At 44.0% G+C, this 16,206-nt stretch overlaps 1 protein-coding gene across 7 annotated transcripts in view; it reads left to right on the forward strand.

The window, feature by feature from the left end:
• Positions 1–16,206, forward strand: part of RIPOR1 (RHO family interacting cell polarization regulator 1) — a 105,804-nt gene that overhangs the window by 59,466 nt on the left and 30,132 nt on the right. The window contains exon 1 of one of the 7 annotated variants that reach the window (XM_081871800.1): positions 4,756–4,969. The exons of the other annotated variants lie outside the window; for them this stretch is intronic. The gene's annotated coding sequence lies outside the window, so the exon portion shown is untranslated. Of the gene's footprint in view, positions 1–4,755; positions 4,970–16,206 lie in introns of those variants that run through there. 7 annotated transcript variants of the gene reach the window in all.

Below are 16,206 nucleotides of genomic sequence, written 5' to 3' on the forward strand. Positions count from 1 at the left end.
CATTTCAATAATATATTCTCAGGGCACCCAACCAAATAACAATAAAATTACAACAAAGCACAGTGAAATCAAGTTATAAAAATTAACACTGCATAAAAAGAAAAACAGCCGTCGTTGCAGCATAAATTTCCAGGAGGGGAAACTTGTCTGAAATGCTTGGATTGTTGTTTTTAAAGGTCTTCACATGGCGCTGAAAGGAGATTGAAATGGGTGTTTTGCAAGCCTCCCAAGGGAGAGCATAGCATAAATGGAGTGTTCTAACTGAAAAGGCCCATTCCCTGGTTTCTTCCTGCCTCATTTCAGATGGCAGGGTCACCAGGAGGAAATTCACACACACCCAGTGACAGAATAAAACCCAGTTGGTGCCAGTGGGTACTCAATTTTTACAAGCTATTTATAGCAGCTGCGAATGGATGGGGAGGGAAGGATTAAGCTTCGCTCCTCCATGAGCTGTTGTTGCAAACCATGTCCCACCTGCACACTTACCTCCGTGTAAGAAAAAAGCTTCGTATTGAATCTAGTGTATAGCTTAACCCTGTGTGATCTGGGAAGTATCTGATTTCACATATCTGACTTTTAGCTGTGAAGTCACAATATGGCCTAAGGCAGCTTACTGGCTTGGTTCAGAAGCCACGGCTAAATCATGGTGGGGTGATGCCTCAAGCTCCTGCACTCTTTTCCCCATGGAAGCTGCAGTTCCCCATCTTATTTCATGACAACTATTAGTTTGCTCACCTTACAAACTTGCAAGAATGGCTGAGTAAATGTATGTGAAGTACCGTGGAGATTTAAAACAACTAGAAAAAGTACATGTTCAGAAGAAGGGTAATAAAGTGGCCAAAGCTGTGGGTGAGAGAGAGGTTTGGTTCATTATCCTAGAAATTGATCAGAACACACTGCACAATTGTATTGGGATTTTTTCCACTGGAGAAATGATGGGCTGGTGTTGATGGTTCTTACTAACTTCTTTGTGCAGAGTTTTTCACAGTCTGTATGTATGTCATGATTGGAATCCCAAAGAGGCTGCTCATTAGTATTCCCATTGTATGGTTGGAAAAAACTTGAAGCAAAGAGCTAATGCAGTAGTTTTCAACCACTGTGCCGTGGCACCCTAGGGTGCCTTGAATGATGGTCAGGGGTGCTGCAAGCGGCACTGGCCTCTGTCCCTCTTTCCTTCCCTCCCTCCTCTGGTGCCCTCTTGCATCTCTGCCTCCCAAAGGCTTGCACAGCTGTTTATTGCAGCAGCCCTGACTACAAGCTCCCCAGGAGAATGGTGCCTCTAGGACTGGTCAGAGGGTGCTGGTTTCCAGAAGCTGAGGCAGCCTTGGAGTAAGCAAGCAAGTGAGGGAGGGAGCCCAGCTAGTCAATATACCAGCCCTTGCTGTTGGGAACAGACAGACAAGTCCCAGGCCCCTGTGGGGCAGTGTGAGGAGGCACCTCTCTTTGGAGCGGGGGGGGGGGTGTCAGCTCAGAGACCAGGGGTGGCAGCTGCCCAGAGAACTTGCAAGGAGAGGAGTCTGAGGGAACACTCCACAAGGGAGGGTGTTCAAAAAAGAGTGAGAGGCTGCCAGCTCTGGAGGCAAGGGGTGACATAACTGGGCTCCTGAGCCCCACAGGGGTGCCACAGAAAGAATGTAGTTGCTCAAGGGAGCCATGGACTCAAAAAGGTTGAAAACCTCTGAGCTAATGGCTTCCTTAATGTGTCTATCAGTGAACTCATAGCTGAATAGGGATTAGAGGTCACTTCTTCCATCTTCAAATAGAACAGACTCAAGAACCCTGCAGTGTATGGAGAAGTGAACTCTGCAGAGAACAGCTTCAGTTATCACAGGTTCTTGTTTGGTGTGGCAGGAAGAGCCCTTCCCAAGCCTCTTAGCTTTGCACACCCTCCTTTGAGATGCTTGACGGGTAAGCAACCACTTCCTCCAATTGTTGTTGCTCTTCCTTTTCCCAGTCGCCCTTTTCGTGCATGCCCTTTCATTAACCCGTACGCATCTTGACTTTGCTTGACATGAAGATACCTCACACATGTTCCTTAAAATTATAGCTACCCTCTGCTAAACAGAGAATTGCCTTTTCCTTCCAGGGTCTTTCCCCATTTCTGTGGTTTGCTTTTATCAGTGATGCCATCACTCCAAAATGCTTCTAGAAACAGGAAACCAAACTTTTGTGACAGCCATCCACAGTCAGTGCAGATGTGCACAAAATCTCCATGTGCACTTCCCAGAATGTGGATTTCTTTTGTTTCAGTTTCAGTCAGAGACTGCAAATGAATAGTTGTGGGGGGAAGCTGGAGTTCATGACAATGAAGACAGTAGGAATGTCATGCTGGACTGCGACTCCCTTCAGCCCCAGCAACGTGGTCAGTGGTTAGGGATTCTTGGAGTTGTAGTCCGGCACTTGGAGGACCCCTGTGTCCCTGGTTCTGCTTTAAAGGAAATGTGACCATTCACTGCGAATGCATGTTTACTTCACCTAAACCCTCAATTATTTTCAGCTTCCCATTTCTCCCTCTTGGGGCCAATGGAGGGTGGAGTGTGTCTGCTCAAGTCTTTTTCTGGGTGCTGTCTTATTTTACTGCATGCATGTAAGGCTCCAAGAGCTTGGAAAGGGAAGCCCTGGGCGTGGGTGGAAATATGGCTCAGAGCTTTTGTAGTGCCATTTCTCATCTATTTGCTTAGAGTCAATCATTCTGTCATAGAAACCTTTGCTCAGACAGACAAAAAATTAAAATTCTGAGTGAGTCACAATGCACTTGGATTAAGTCGAGGGTTTGTGACTCATTTCTTGACTTAGCAAAAACGTCGCCATGTTTTGTGAGCTGCTAAAGCAGCTTGCTCTATCCTAGAGTCTGGAGAGCCGGCAGCTGAATTTGGAACAGGCTGTTTTGTGTGTCTTTGGACTGTAAAGCAGGATAAATATAATAAATCTCATCTAATCTGTTCCTCCTTTTCTTATTATACAAACACACTGCCTGTTCGTTGGGGTGACTCCTGTTGGCCATCTGAGGACTTGTACAAAATACAATCACTTTGTGGACCTGTGTTAAATCTATGCACATAGTGGAATGGGATGGTACAGTCCTGAAATGGGAGAATGGACTGTACCACTTCAGTCTGAAGGGGAGGGTCACTTTTTCTATACTCTCATGTTAGCACCTTTATCCCTAGAATGCTTTGGGGAAGGGGCTTTGCTTTTTGTTTCCTTATAGGGGTTGTTAAACCGTAGCCAGCTAAGACTAATAAGGGAATTTAGGGAAGCCACAATTTCTGTTGTTTCCCCTGCCCCCTTTGACTACTGTTTTTACAAATTTGGTTGCTCTGCTAGAAATCTGTTTCCTTGGCATGTGACCCTGTAAATCACAAGTCCACCTCTATTTTTTAGTTAAAAACCATTTTCGGTAGAGTGAGTACGTGTGTCTATGCATTCATATCTAATACTCAGGAATTCTTTTTTATTATTATTTAAAATATTTCTATCCTGCCTCCACTAAAATGTTCAGGTAGCTCATGCAATACAGACAAATCAAAGCAAGCCAAGTGTTGGTAAACATACCTTGTTTGTTTTACTGCCTTCATTAAGAAAGATGCTATTTGTCACTCCCAAGGTTTTGTTTGCACCCCTTAAGGAACATGTTTTCTAGACTGAGCAGACATTAGGGTTGTATCCAATATGAATTCTACTTTGAGTAGACGCATTGGAATTAGTGCATGTGACTAATTTAGGACCATTAATTTCAATGAGTCTGCTCTGAATATAACTTCGTTGGATGCAACCAAGTCCTCTGTCCTGCTGGCAGGGAGTCCTTGTTAGTTTCTCCATCAGTTGCAACTAAAAAGCAGGATGGTTCGGCAAACTAGCACCACGAGTGAGGAGATATCAATGGAATTCCAACAGGTTTCCTCTCCTCACCGTCTCGGTGTTAAACACACAAGCTGACTTTCTCTCCATTAGGCTGTTGCTGCTGCTCAGGGCCAGCCCAACCTATTTTGTTGCCTGAGGTAAAGGACAAGATGGTGCCCCTTCCCAGGTCCATGTACAGAAGTCAGCTAGACAGCCAGTTGAATCTTACTTCAACACTGGTAACAGAGCAGTGTCCTCATCCCACCACATCTGAGGGTAGAAGGCTAGTTTAGGGGCCCAGGGCAGGCAGTGTCCTTCAACACCTCCCCACCCCTCAGCATCTGCCGCCACAGGTGGCCTCATGGTAGGGCCGACCCTGCTGCCTCCACTGGCCTCCTTTGTCCAAGCTTTAGAGAATGATGCTGGCGATGGCGGTGCCAACCAGCCTGCCTCTTAAAGGGTTGTTCCACTCTTCCACCATCTAATTTTGGGTTACATCTGATGTAAAAAGCATGCTGATGAACAGGATGAAAATGTTAATCTCTTGTAAAATAGGAAGGACACTAGCATGAGGTCTGCGTCTAGCAAAACTCCCAAGATCTTATAAATGCATTTTATGTTTGGGTCAGACTTTTGGGGCATGATAAAAGGTATGTGTTTTCTTTTGCTTTTCTGTCCATTTCCTGTTTTGAACACAGAAGTAGGAAACTCTGATCATAGTGGCCCAAAGTACCAGCTTCATTCCTTCCTGCTGCAGGTCTCTGTTGCAAGCCCTATTCCTGTGGAGATTTGCTCACCTGTTCTTAGCCCGCCTGCCAGAGGCACCTCCTAGACTCCCCGCCTCTGCTGTCAGCAGTACCAGTTGCTGATTATCTTTGAAATGTTAGGAATGCAAGAGTGGAGCCCAGCCCCTCGGGGAAAGCACTGGGAAACATCCTGCTTGCTGTACGATGTGTCCGCTCCGGATTCCAAATACTTTCCTAAGCTTCGAAGAGTTGGGTAAAGCGGGTGCACACCTAGACTTCAACCCCTTCAGGGTGAGCTGGCTGTCTTTCAGCTTCCATCTCCTGTGGCCCCAAGGGTTTCGGCAGTATTTCCAGCACCTCATGTTAACCTTGTAGAACAGGTAAGTTCCTGGGACTGGCATTTCTTCTCTGCCTGGCACCTAAAAGGGCTCAGCGTCTATGCTTCTCCACAAAGGCTCTGCATGGTTTTGTCACCTGCTTTGCTCTTGGCAATAGTACCCTTACACTGACCAGAGGAGGGCACCCTCCTAGTTCTGTAGTGGGCCAACTGGCTAAATCATGTTGACCTGGCAGGAGCACCTGTTGCCTCATCATCCTTGCTTGCAGTCCATAAAGACCCTCTGAGTTCAGTGGGGGTGGCAGGGCAGGGCTCCCTTGGTGATCTGATTAAATGGCTCCAACAGAGAGGGTAATCCGCTAAGGTCCTACTTGGATTACAGCTCCTTCGTAATGAGTTTAATTGGGCCACTGTTGTCCTAGAAACGGGACCGTTGGAGTAGCAATCATAGGGCTAGCTCCTGAATCTCATACTGCCTGGGTCTTGAGCTGTGCAGGTGGGAGGGAGCCCAATGTGAGCAGCCTCACTCCTAGCTCCTGGGATGCTACTCCGAAATGTTTGTGACAAAGGATCAACCATGGAGGATTTGGATGTTGTGACGGAGATCTTTGGTGGGGGAAAGGCTCTGGCTCCTATTGGCTGGTTGCTGATGCTGACTGTCTTGGATTGGCTATTGTTCAGGTCTGTGTAGCTTTTGGGGTAAGTGAGAAGAACCTTGCCTGTTATCACTGGCAGATAAGCTGTTAGCTGGGTGACAAAGCTATGGACCATGAGTAAGGTGACCTTGCAGTTAGTTTGTACCATTGCTGTCTTATTTCCTCTTCCTCCCACTGATCAGCGTTCATAAAGAACGCAGATAGATGTAATGCAAAATGGTTCTTAAAATCCATCTTCTGGGTGGGTCAGTTATGTTAGTAGAATCACAAGCTTCTGAGTTCCGTAGGGCTCCTCTCCTGCCATAAAGAACTGGGGGGTTTGTATTCATTCCTCCATGACTGTTTGCTACGACTTTCCAGCTCCAAAGTAGCATTCTCCTGGAAGTGTGTGTGTGGCTGAATTAATAACATTTGTCCGTTGTTAATGGTGTTTGTAACTGTGCCTTGTTCCAACTCTGGAATGGAAAGTGTTTTGTGATTTGTCCCACACAGGGCAGGCTCCTTGTTCTGTTTCTGCTGTAGTCCCACCAAGGGCCAAATAATGATGCCAGTTCTGCTAGTGTGTGAATGAACTCCCTATATGTTTCCCCATCTTTGTCACTGCTCAGCCACCTTCTTTCCCCTTCCCCTAATTAGCCAATCAAGATGCAAAAAGGGTGAAAGCGTTCTCAAAAGAGGAGCAAAGAAAAACAAAAAAGTCACATAAAAGAGTTACCCTCTTAATTAGATAATACGATCGACACATTACACACTGGTGTTGATAACTGTATATCATACTGTAAAACTAACATCAACCAGCATTAAATTCAGAACTGAGAGAAGCTGAATTTTGTGACCTCTGCATAACTAGCAAGATCAAATGAATAATTCCCAACAACAGTAGTTTTTTGGGCTGGATATTATTCCATGCACTATTTTAAGTCTCTCAAATAATATCAGATGTATTTTAGTCCCTTTTAGTAGCGGTATGCTTTACTTTGTTGGGTTCTTTTCTTGGTTGAAGCTAGCCTACAAATATAATATGGTGATCTCTTTGTTTTTGTGTAGTCAAATCAATTCCCATCTTCACACAGTTATATTCTCAACTGAGAATAGAAATACCATGTGCAAACCCTCACATGGTTTAATACAGTGCTATCTTTCTCGAAAAAGAAGTGCCAGAACTCACCATGAACGCCTCCCTTGTTCTCTTATAATGGAAATGGTGCCTACCTGAGAGGTGTCGAAACTGAGTTCCAGCTGAAAAAAGCCCTGGATTTATATATATGTTGTGATTCTGAGGGAGTATATTAAAAGCACAGCATCAGTGTTGGCTTCAGAATCCAGATTTTTATGAAGCTCTGATTTTCCTTTTAAATAGAAAGCCTAGCTCTTGCATTTGTCAGTATGTTCACAAGTGTGTGAACTTTTCAGTATCCTACATAGCTGCTCTTCTCCCTGCTAGCAAAGCCAGATTAAACAATGCAAAATATATTTTTAAAAAATAAGTCAGACATGATTCATTTGCATAAAATTCATCTCTTAGTACAGAAGTAAGTGTACGTGTGTGGTGTATGTATGCTTGGATTTCCAGAGTGCTAGAAGAGAGCAAGCAGTTATTGAGAGTCCAGAGCACCAAATAAACCAATTACGAAAAGAACCACCCGCTCTGGTCTTTGAGCATTGTGATTGCATGGCACTTTATCCTTGCCCATCTGTTCAGTGCTGTCTGCATGTTGGCAAGTGCTAGTCCTATGCAGGAGGCAGTCCTGGAAGGGGCTAAAGACACTGCAGCTTGAGGAATAATGTTTAAGTGCAGCAGTTGGAGATGGTTGGCTGCTTCCTTCTCACAAACTGAACTTCAACTTCTTTGGGTCTGAGTTCTCTGCACAGAGTGAGAGGATCTGTCTTTAGAGGTGGTGGGAATGTTTTCTCTGACAGCTATCCAATTCGGGGAAACAGCACACTCATTACCTTCCCCCAGAGAAGGTTTGACCTCTTCCTTCTCCCGCCATGTCATGTCTCAGACTTTTAGTGTAAGCTTCAACTCTTAATGTTCCCACCTATGTTGGAAAGGGTGCTCTGAGGAAATCATGAGCAGCTGTGATGCCTTCACATTTTGTCCTCAAGAGAGAGGTTGTTAAGGACCTGTCTGAGATGCAGGTTTGAAGGACTGCGATTGTATTGTGTACACTGTTGGACCGGGTAGGCCTGGGCTGAAATCATCCATGAAGCTCACTGGCTGATTGAGTCAAAATCTCTGCGTACTCACCTCACCAGTCTGTTGTGAGCACAAAATGAGAAGATGGGGACACATAGCATATATTCAACCTTGTGTGATGGTTGGGATAGAAATGTGATACTGTACTTTTTAAAAAAGGCTTTCCTGAGTTTTTCCTGGTTTGCTCTGTGGGGTGGTAGGTTGGCTCTGAGGTCTGTTTTGCCTCATTCTGCCACATGTGTAGTTGAGCACTGAGATGAGAGCATGAACTGTACCATTTCAGAGTTCAGGGAGTGGACCACATTTTTATGTGGAAAACATCCTCCAAGTGACCACCAACACATGAGTCCTTTTAGACCCGGAACAGGGAGTAACAGGGCAGGCTTATTCATGCATGGGTGCTAGGAATGGAACCCCCACACAAAATGGTCACTGCCTGTATAACAGCTTGCTGATAGGGCAAGAATCTTTTCTTCTTTCTGTGGCAGGTTCCTCCTCACCTCTCTTTGAAGGGTGGGTTTTTATTTGTGGAGTGTAATATACTCTATCTTGATTCTAAATTGGTACAGTCAGCTAAACCATCTCATACTACAGCCTGTGTTGACAGGTCCAAGTTGTCTCCTGTCAAACCATGTAAGGGAAAGGAGATGTTTCTTGGGCTAGAGCTTGACATGTGCTCCTCTTGTGTTGAGACAGGCCTCAATGGTTGATTCATCCCTTTCTGTGTAAAGGACATTCATTCATTCATTCATTCATTCATTCATTCATTTAGAATGTCTAAACTGCAGCTTCACCCAGACATGGATTCCAGAAAAAAATACATAAAAACTGCAAATATCACTACAATATTAAAAATAAACAATAAAAATCAGAGCAGTATAATAAAACAACAGAGGTTGTAACCAAAGAAGTATTCAGCCACCTAAAACCATATTGTAAATTTTTTAAAGACTGAACAGTTTAAAAAATATATATTAATCTGGCTCTGAAAAGAGTACAATGCTGGTGCTAGTCTTGGCCTCTTTAGAAGGAGATCCCAAAGCCAGAGGCTTGTGTTTAGGCCCTGACGACTCCTTGACTCTGCCTTCAAGTTGGTGGCAATCGCTTGGTCAAGCAAGCAGCTGGCATCCGAAGGGCACTGAGTTCTTCTGAGATCCTTTCGGCCTAGAAGAGCTTGACAGTGTGAACTGAGAGACTGCCTGGCAGACTCTGTAGGGCAGAGCTTTCCAAACTTTTCATGTTGGTGACACACTTTTTAGACACGCATCATTTCACAACACAGTAATTCAGTTTTACTAGCAAACCAGAGGTTAAACTAACCTCTTTGCAGCCCTGGGAAGAGCGCGGGGAGCGTTCGCACAACACACCTACACACTGCAGCCGACACACTAACGTGTCATGACACACAGTTTTGAAATCTTCTGTAGGGTATAAGTACAGTGGTACCTCGGGTTACAGACGCTTCAGGTTACAGACTCCACTAACCCAGAAATAGTACCTCGGGTTAAGAACTTTGCTTCAGGATGAGAACAGAAATCGTGCAGCGGCAGTGGGAAGCCCTATTAGCTAAAGTGGTGCTTCAGGTTAAGAACGGACCTCCAGAACGAATTAAGTTCTTAACCCGAGGTACTACTGTAGTCCCTCCCTTGTGATGTGGAGGGTGATGCCTGCCAGGGCTGGAGGGCAGCTGTGTCAAAGGCACAGATCAGGGGTGGGAAACCTGAGGTCTGCTGGAATGCATCCTTGCTCTCTGATGACTCCTGCTTGCCTGGACGGATGATACAGAACTTTGCGTCAGTGTGTGTGGAAACTAGCTTACTGTACAAAAGTAAAAGTTAACATTCATTGGCCCACCACCTCTGCCTCTGTCCCTGCCCACCATTGGCATGTGGTTTCTGTAAGGCTGCTTATAAGGGAACGTAGTCCTCAGGCTGAAAAGTTTTCCCCACCCTTGCCATAGATCTGCACAATGCGCCATGAGAACTGAGAGCAAAAAATGGTCACATTGCAAGGGTCTGAGGAGAACCAGGCCCAGTTTGGTCCCCAGAGAAATGTGTTGTGATACATGTTTACTTTATTTATACTGTTACGGCAAAAATCTGGGTGCGAGGCTGCTCTGCCACCCAGCTCATCGGACTAAGTCCGTGGGTCCCTGCGGAGGAAAATGAGCTCAGCCGGAGACAGGAGCAAACTGCAGAAGATCCAAGTTTATTGCGCAACAGGTTCAAGGCGAGATTGAACAGTGAGAAAGGGGTGACATGAGTTTTTGAAACTCCCTCCATGTCCCAGAATACAGTGCAAAACACGTCATGAATACATCACAGAAAGGTGGGGTTACACAGATCAGCACTTCAGGAAGGTGGAGGGGTTACACAGATTAGCACTTCAGGTGGGTGGGGGTTTACACAGATCAGCAGTTCAGTAAGGTAGGGGTCGCACAGATCAGCAGTTCAGTAAGGTAGGGGTTGCACAGATTAACATATGGAGGAGGGAGGGGGGAATATGCAGAGCTGGAGATATGCACAGATAAACACTTCCTGGGGATGAAAAGACAATGGTCTCAAATATGCATAGTCTGCCACCTGACATTGTCTGGAGGAAAGGCTGATCAGAACAATTTGAAAGGATTAGGGTCTTGACACTTTGCTTGAGGGATTATGCTGGACAGGGGAGATGTGATGGAGTCCTAGAGTAATTGAGCAAACTGGCACGCTGATTTTCTATGAATTTTATAGATTTTAGTCCCTTTTGACAATTGGAAATAAATTGATATATTGTAGCGAAGAAGAAGGTGAAGAAGACATGCCCCCCCCCTTTCCGTAACAGTCCCCCATTCGGAGATAGATTTGCATTAAAGTTCTGTAAGAACTTGCAAATCTTTTCTCCGCACCCTAAATCTCGGTGAAGGTAGGGGTGCCGTGTGAGTGGGAATAGGCCCTAATGGAAAAGGAGGTGGGTTGAGCAGGGCAACAAAGGAGGGAGCAACACGGACCAATACAATGTATGTTTATGTTATATAGATATGCACTAAATAATAACTTTGTATCTATCGTACTAGATGTGTGGGTTTGTGCAAACCTGAAGGGGACTTGCAAATCATGCCTCTTAAGGCCATTTGCAAGTATAGTAGTGCAGATAGCTGGATATAGGATATCGCATAAAAGGACACCTGTTGTATTTTGTTCAATAGTGGTCTATGCTTTACATTTAGCAGGAAGGTCCACTACTGACTGGAAAAAAAATGCAGTTTGCTTTGTCCCATGCCATTTTTGTGTTCTCAGGTGTCAAGGTAGCTTTTCTGTGGTCTCACAGTAGTGGCAATCCCTGGTGAATCCACTTAGGGCTTTCATATTAACCATGTTGCCTGGCACTCACCACAGCTGCCACAGGTTTGCACACGTCCTGAGGGAAATGTCCTTGCCTTGGCTTCCTATGGGGTTTTATTATTGGTCTTGCAGTCATGGGAAGTTGCTCACTTGCACTTTAAGGACCAAAAGCTAATTGCAGCCTGGATACACTTGCCCAATTCAAACTGAGTCCAATTTGAATTTATCTTTCCCCATGGTTCTCAACTCTTCAAACCAATCTGTTAAAAGAAAACCATTCTTAAAGGGGCACTTGTCGAAATAAGTCAATTTAACTGTTCCTGCTAAACCAAAGCATATCCACCTTCATGTATCTTAGAAGCTTCTCCTTGGTAAAGTGGGTTTTAGCACATTTTTTAAAATGGGTAGGGAAGTTGGCAGAGTGCCAGGTGAAACAACGAAATATGGTAATAAATTTATCTAAGTCTAAACATTGGACTACATAATATCCTGATCTGTTAAAAGGTATAAAATGTATGAGGATCCTCCACTGGGGTGTAAGGAATAAGACATTAGACATAAAACACTTACACACAAAAATACCCACAAAATAGCCCAGGGAAGTTGGCAGAGTGCCAGGTGAAACAACGAAATATGGTAATAAATTTATCTAAGTCTAAACATTGGACTACATAATATCCTGATCTGTTAAAAGGTATAAAATGTATGAGGATCCTCCACTGGGGTGTAAGGAATAAGACATTAGACATAAAACACTTACACACAAAAATAGCCACAAAATAGCCCCCCCATTTGTGGAAATGACACACTGTCAGACACATTTCAACATTCCTACGTAATAACACATAATACAAAACAAACTAATTAAATATCAGTTGCATATCTTGAGACAATTGGGATATTTTATATATGTATCTTGAGGTTCAAAAGTCAGAAAATGTCCTTGTAATTCAACTCCACCCCCCTTTGTCAGCCCCACTCCCCCCGGCAGTCTATATCCTTTGAAAGAGACACCACTTTGAAACTTTGGTGTCTTCTGTTGTGGTGGCGAAGTCTTTCATTGGATCTGTAATAACACACTTGTAGAAGTGATATCCTGTAAGGGCAGGGTGGACTTAAAAGACACAGTTAAAATAATAATAAAACACACACACACACACACACACACACACACACAATGACCTATGAGGAACCAAAATAAATAAATGCTAAGACACAGAATTTTAAGAAATCTGAAGTAACAATGAAAATAAAAGAGTGTTTCTTGATGTGACCATATCGGCTAGAATGTTAACAGCAAAATACTGGGAAATGACTTAATACCAAGAAAAAATGAATGGCAATTTAAAGTTGTGCAAGTACCTTGAACTAGCCAAAATGACAGAATTAATAAGAAATGCTCAGGCAAAAGGTAAACAAATACCATTCCACAAACAATGTTTGGTTGTGCTTCGATTAGCTTCATAGACATCATGGAAAAACGGATTAAATAAATGAAAACAGATTATTTGTAACTTAAAAAGTGTCAAAGCCACGAAGAGATGGAAGTCACTAATACAGCAGGGATTTCACAGAACAGAAAGAAAGTTAATACAGCAGGGATTTCACAGAACAGAAAGAAAGTTGTTGTGGGAGAAAAAGGGACAAACACTTTGTTATCGGGGTTCACATATCCTGTTAAAAGGGAAAATTTTTTCATGTGAGAAGCCTATCAGGAAATGCTGTTCCTAAAATGCACACAAACAAAGTCTGTGATTTAAATCCCATTGAGAGGTGGAATTCTTTGATATTTACCTGTGAAAAGAATTTGGCATGTTAAGATTTCAAACTTGGGACACATTAAGGGTGATTTCTCTCAATGGTTCCAAGTTTTACATAAACCTCCTCTCCCCCCTCTACAGTTCCCCCTCCTTCCTCTCTCTCTCTCTCATTTCTTTTCCTATCCTCTTTTTTTTTCTTTTTTTTCTTGCTGATCTAGTCTCTGTGCATGTGTGGAGTTCATGTCTCAGCAAACCTTTTATACTATTGAAATGTTGCATCTTTTGGCAAAATTAGAATTTGAATAAGGGAAGGGTAAGTAGATTTTAAAAGAGGGTTAGATTTAAAACAAAAGAGAGAAACTCAGCAATTGAAGTATTCACCAACAAAAGCTAGCAATTTCAGCCCAAGCAAAGCGACTGCTTCCTTTATGTACAGGAAAGGGCTAATATCCCTCTGGCCATTCGTGGAACAATGCCGCGCCCTTATATATGGGAAAAAATGGCCAGAGAGTCGGAATTCATAGGATTTTTAATTTTTTTTTTTAAACATTCTAAGTTTTCCGGCCTTACCATTTGCAGACAAAATTTTCCTGCCCCTTTATTTACAGGATTGGTCAAGGCCCATATGTATTTGTCTGATTTTCAAATAGTAGACAAAATGATAAACAAAATGATAAACACTGTAATCACTCAAATGCTTGATATTACCAGTTGTGCTTCAAAACATCACAGCTTCACCTCTCACCTTTTTAAAACTAAAGAGCAAAGCTAGGCTGAATTTCAACTCCATCACCACACCAGAATTTAAGAATTACCCTGCAATGCTTGCGGACACATGTCCTTCCACACAGCCACAAATTGGGAGAGTTGAAAGGGACCCTGGGGTCATCTAGTCCAACCCTCCAAAATAAAAGGTTCACAGCAAGATTTCACAGCAAGATTTGTACTACACACACATACTTATGTACACAGGCACTACTGGGGAAGAGAGCACAATCAGTGCTCCTATCATGTACTAAGGAAGAAGAAAATAAAAATTCCCAACTTTATACAGAACCCTTTAGCAGATCTTGAGATTAGTTTGAGTTTACTTCCTTAGACGTGCAAGTTCCTTAGAGTGCAAGTTCCTAGACAAATGATCTTTAAAGAAAGATTGAAGTGAACATTTTCTTAAGATAGGGAGAGGATCTCTTATAAAGCATAGTTAAAACAGCCATAGATTTGATTTAAAGGGAATACAAAAGTGACAATTTTTCCTGAATTTGCAGAGGAATAGTAAACCTAATCTATGCCCCCCCCCTTTTGCAGTTTCCTTTAAAGGAAGCTTACTCAGAAGTAAATTTACCTGGCACAGAAGAAGAGAAAGGAAAAAAAAACCCTGAAAGAGACAGAATGAAACGGGGGGGGGGGGCATTTTCTAAGAAAAGAGGCCTGATATCAGGAGCCTTACAATAACTCTTCTGTCCAACCAAATCAAAGTTAAAACTGGACTCAGATATTTTCTTAGAAGGAAGACCATACTTTCATAGGCATGTGCTTCATGAAATAAATACACTGCATTTTAGCTTGAGAGAGCAGTTGTGCTCGACTACGCTTTTGCAGCAGAAACATCTAATTCACATTAGAAACATTCACATTCCAGAAACATTAGAAACATTCACATTCCAAAATAGACTGTAGACTCACAATCTGAAAAGTTGCGGCAGAGCACGAGGTGGGGTAAACATTTGCACCTTTCATTCTCATTTTGTCTTATTTAGGACTGATAAGGTCCAGCATGGCTTCCTTAAAAATTAAATTTTGAAGCAAGCTTGCAGTTTAAACTATGCGCGCTTAAGAAAGGCAGTCTGTCAGAGACAGAAGGAACAGACAACACACATAACAGACAACATGTAAACACACATATTCTCATATATGTATTAACACACAACACACATAACAGACAACATGTAAACATATATACTCTCATCCTTTAGTTGGTTATTGCAAGGAGTTGGGCTGCTTCCTTTAGCTTCATTAAGTGAAATTAGTAGGAAGGTCCCACATGGTTTTAAGAGCCTCCTTGCCTCTTCAAACACCACCAGTTAACCAGCCGGCCAACGCAATTCGGGCTTGGCGGAGGCGGTGCTGGCAGGCCAGATTTCAGAACAGAGGTTCTCTAATTTTGCTTCGATAATAATTTGTGGCCAGGAATCGTCTTCCAATACGTGATGACAAATTGGAGAGGAGAGTCAGGGTCCTTCTGAGACTGAGATGGCTTTCTAGAAGCCTTCTTCCCAGAGTGAGCCCGCTCGCGTTTGGAAGCCTGGGTACCCATTTTATGTTTTACGCGTGTCTAGACAGAAAGAGGGAAGAGAAAGGGTGGTAAGGATTGGTATATCTAGGAGATTGATATACTTAATACGGGATTTATAGTAAAGAGGGGTCTTTAGTCGCTTGGCAACTTCCTTAGAGGGTTTTTAAAGAGCTCTAGCTATCCGGTATTCCTTCCTATTTCCTTAGTCAATAACCTGGGGTCCTTTTCCACTCTGCCGATCCCGCCCAATTCCTCATGGGCTATCCCTCCTGGCAACCTCCTACCTATCGTCAATCTCAGGAAAAGGGGCCCTACTGAACGCCCGCGCCGTGCGGTGCCAGATCGGGTGATCCCTGGATAGAGTTTCGAACCGAAAATCCCCCTTGCTTTTGGAAGCGGGCTCACGCACGATACACGTGTTACGTGGCACCGACCAGTGCGGCTGGGATTGATACAGAAAGCAAGACCCCTTCCTGCCCCCTCCGTAAGGGCGCTCGGGAAGTTCGGAAGAAGAACTCCAGCCCCTTGCTTTCAACTGGGATACCCGTTGCGGAGAGTCGGCTATCTTTCAAGTCGGGTCTCTCCGTCTTACTTTCGGACTCCCAATTGGTGCGGCTGGCTGGAGGGTTTTTAGAGAAAGAGATAGAGCTCAGAACCCCCCTTTCGGGTCGAGCAGCAGTCCACGGTCTCTCTCACCAATTGGACCAAGAGACAGGCGAGAAGGAGCGATAGAGAGGAGGGCAGAGAATTCAGTTGCCAGGAGATTTCCACCCCTTTCCCACCAGTGCACTGGATTTTTCCTTTTCCTTATACTCACGTGTCTTCTATGATGATAAGCCGGCTGGATCCCTCTTTGCTCCCCGGCTGAACTCCTGGGGCTTTCGATTACCGCCCGGAAGATGGCCGGGGGTCCAAAGGATCTTCCCAGGCAAAATGGCCTGGTGCCGGCTGAAGATTTCGGGGCCCCCGGTCAGCAACGCGGGAGAACCGCATGCCCCACGTTGGGCGCCAACTGTTACGGCAAAAATCTGGGTGCGAGGCT

This window comes from Podarcis erhardii (genome assembly GCF_964252035.2).
Source record: "Podarcis erhardii genome assembly, chromosome: 7".
Classification (NCBI taxonomy): domain Eukaryota; kingdom Metazoa; phylum Chordata; class Lepidosauria; order Squamata; family Lacertidae; genus Podarcis; species Podarcis erhardii.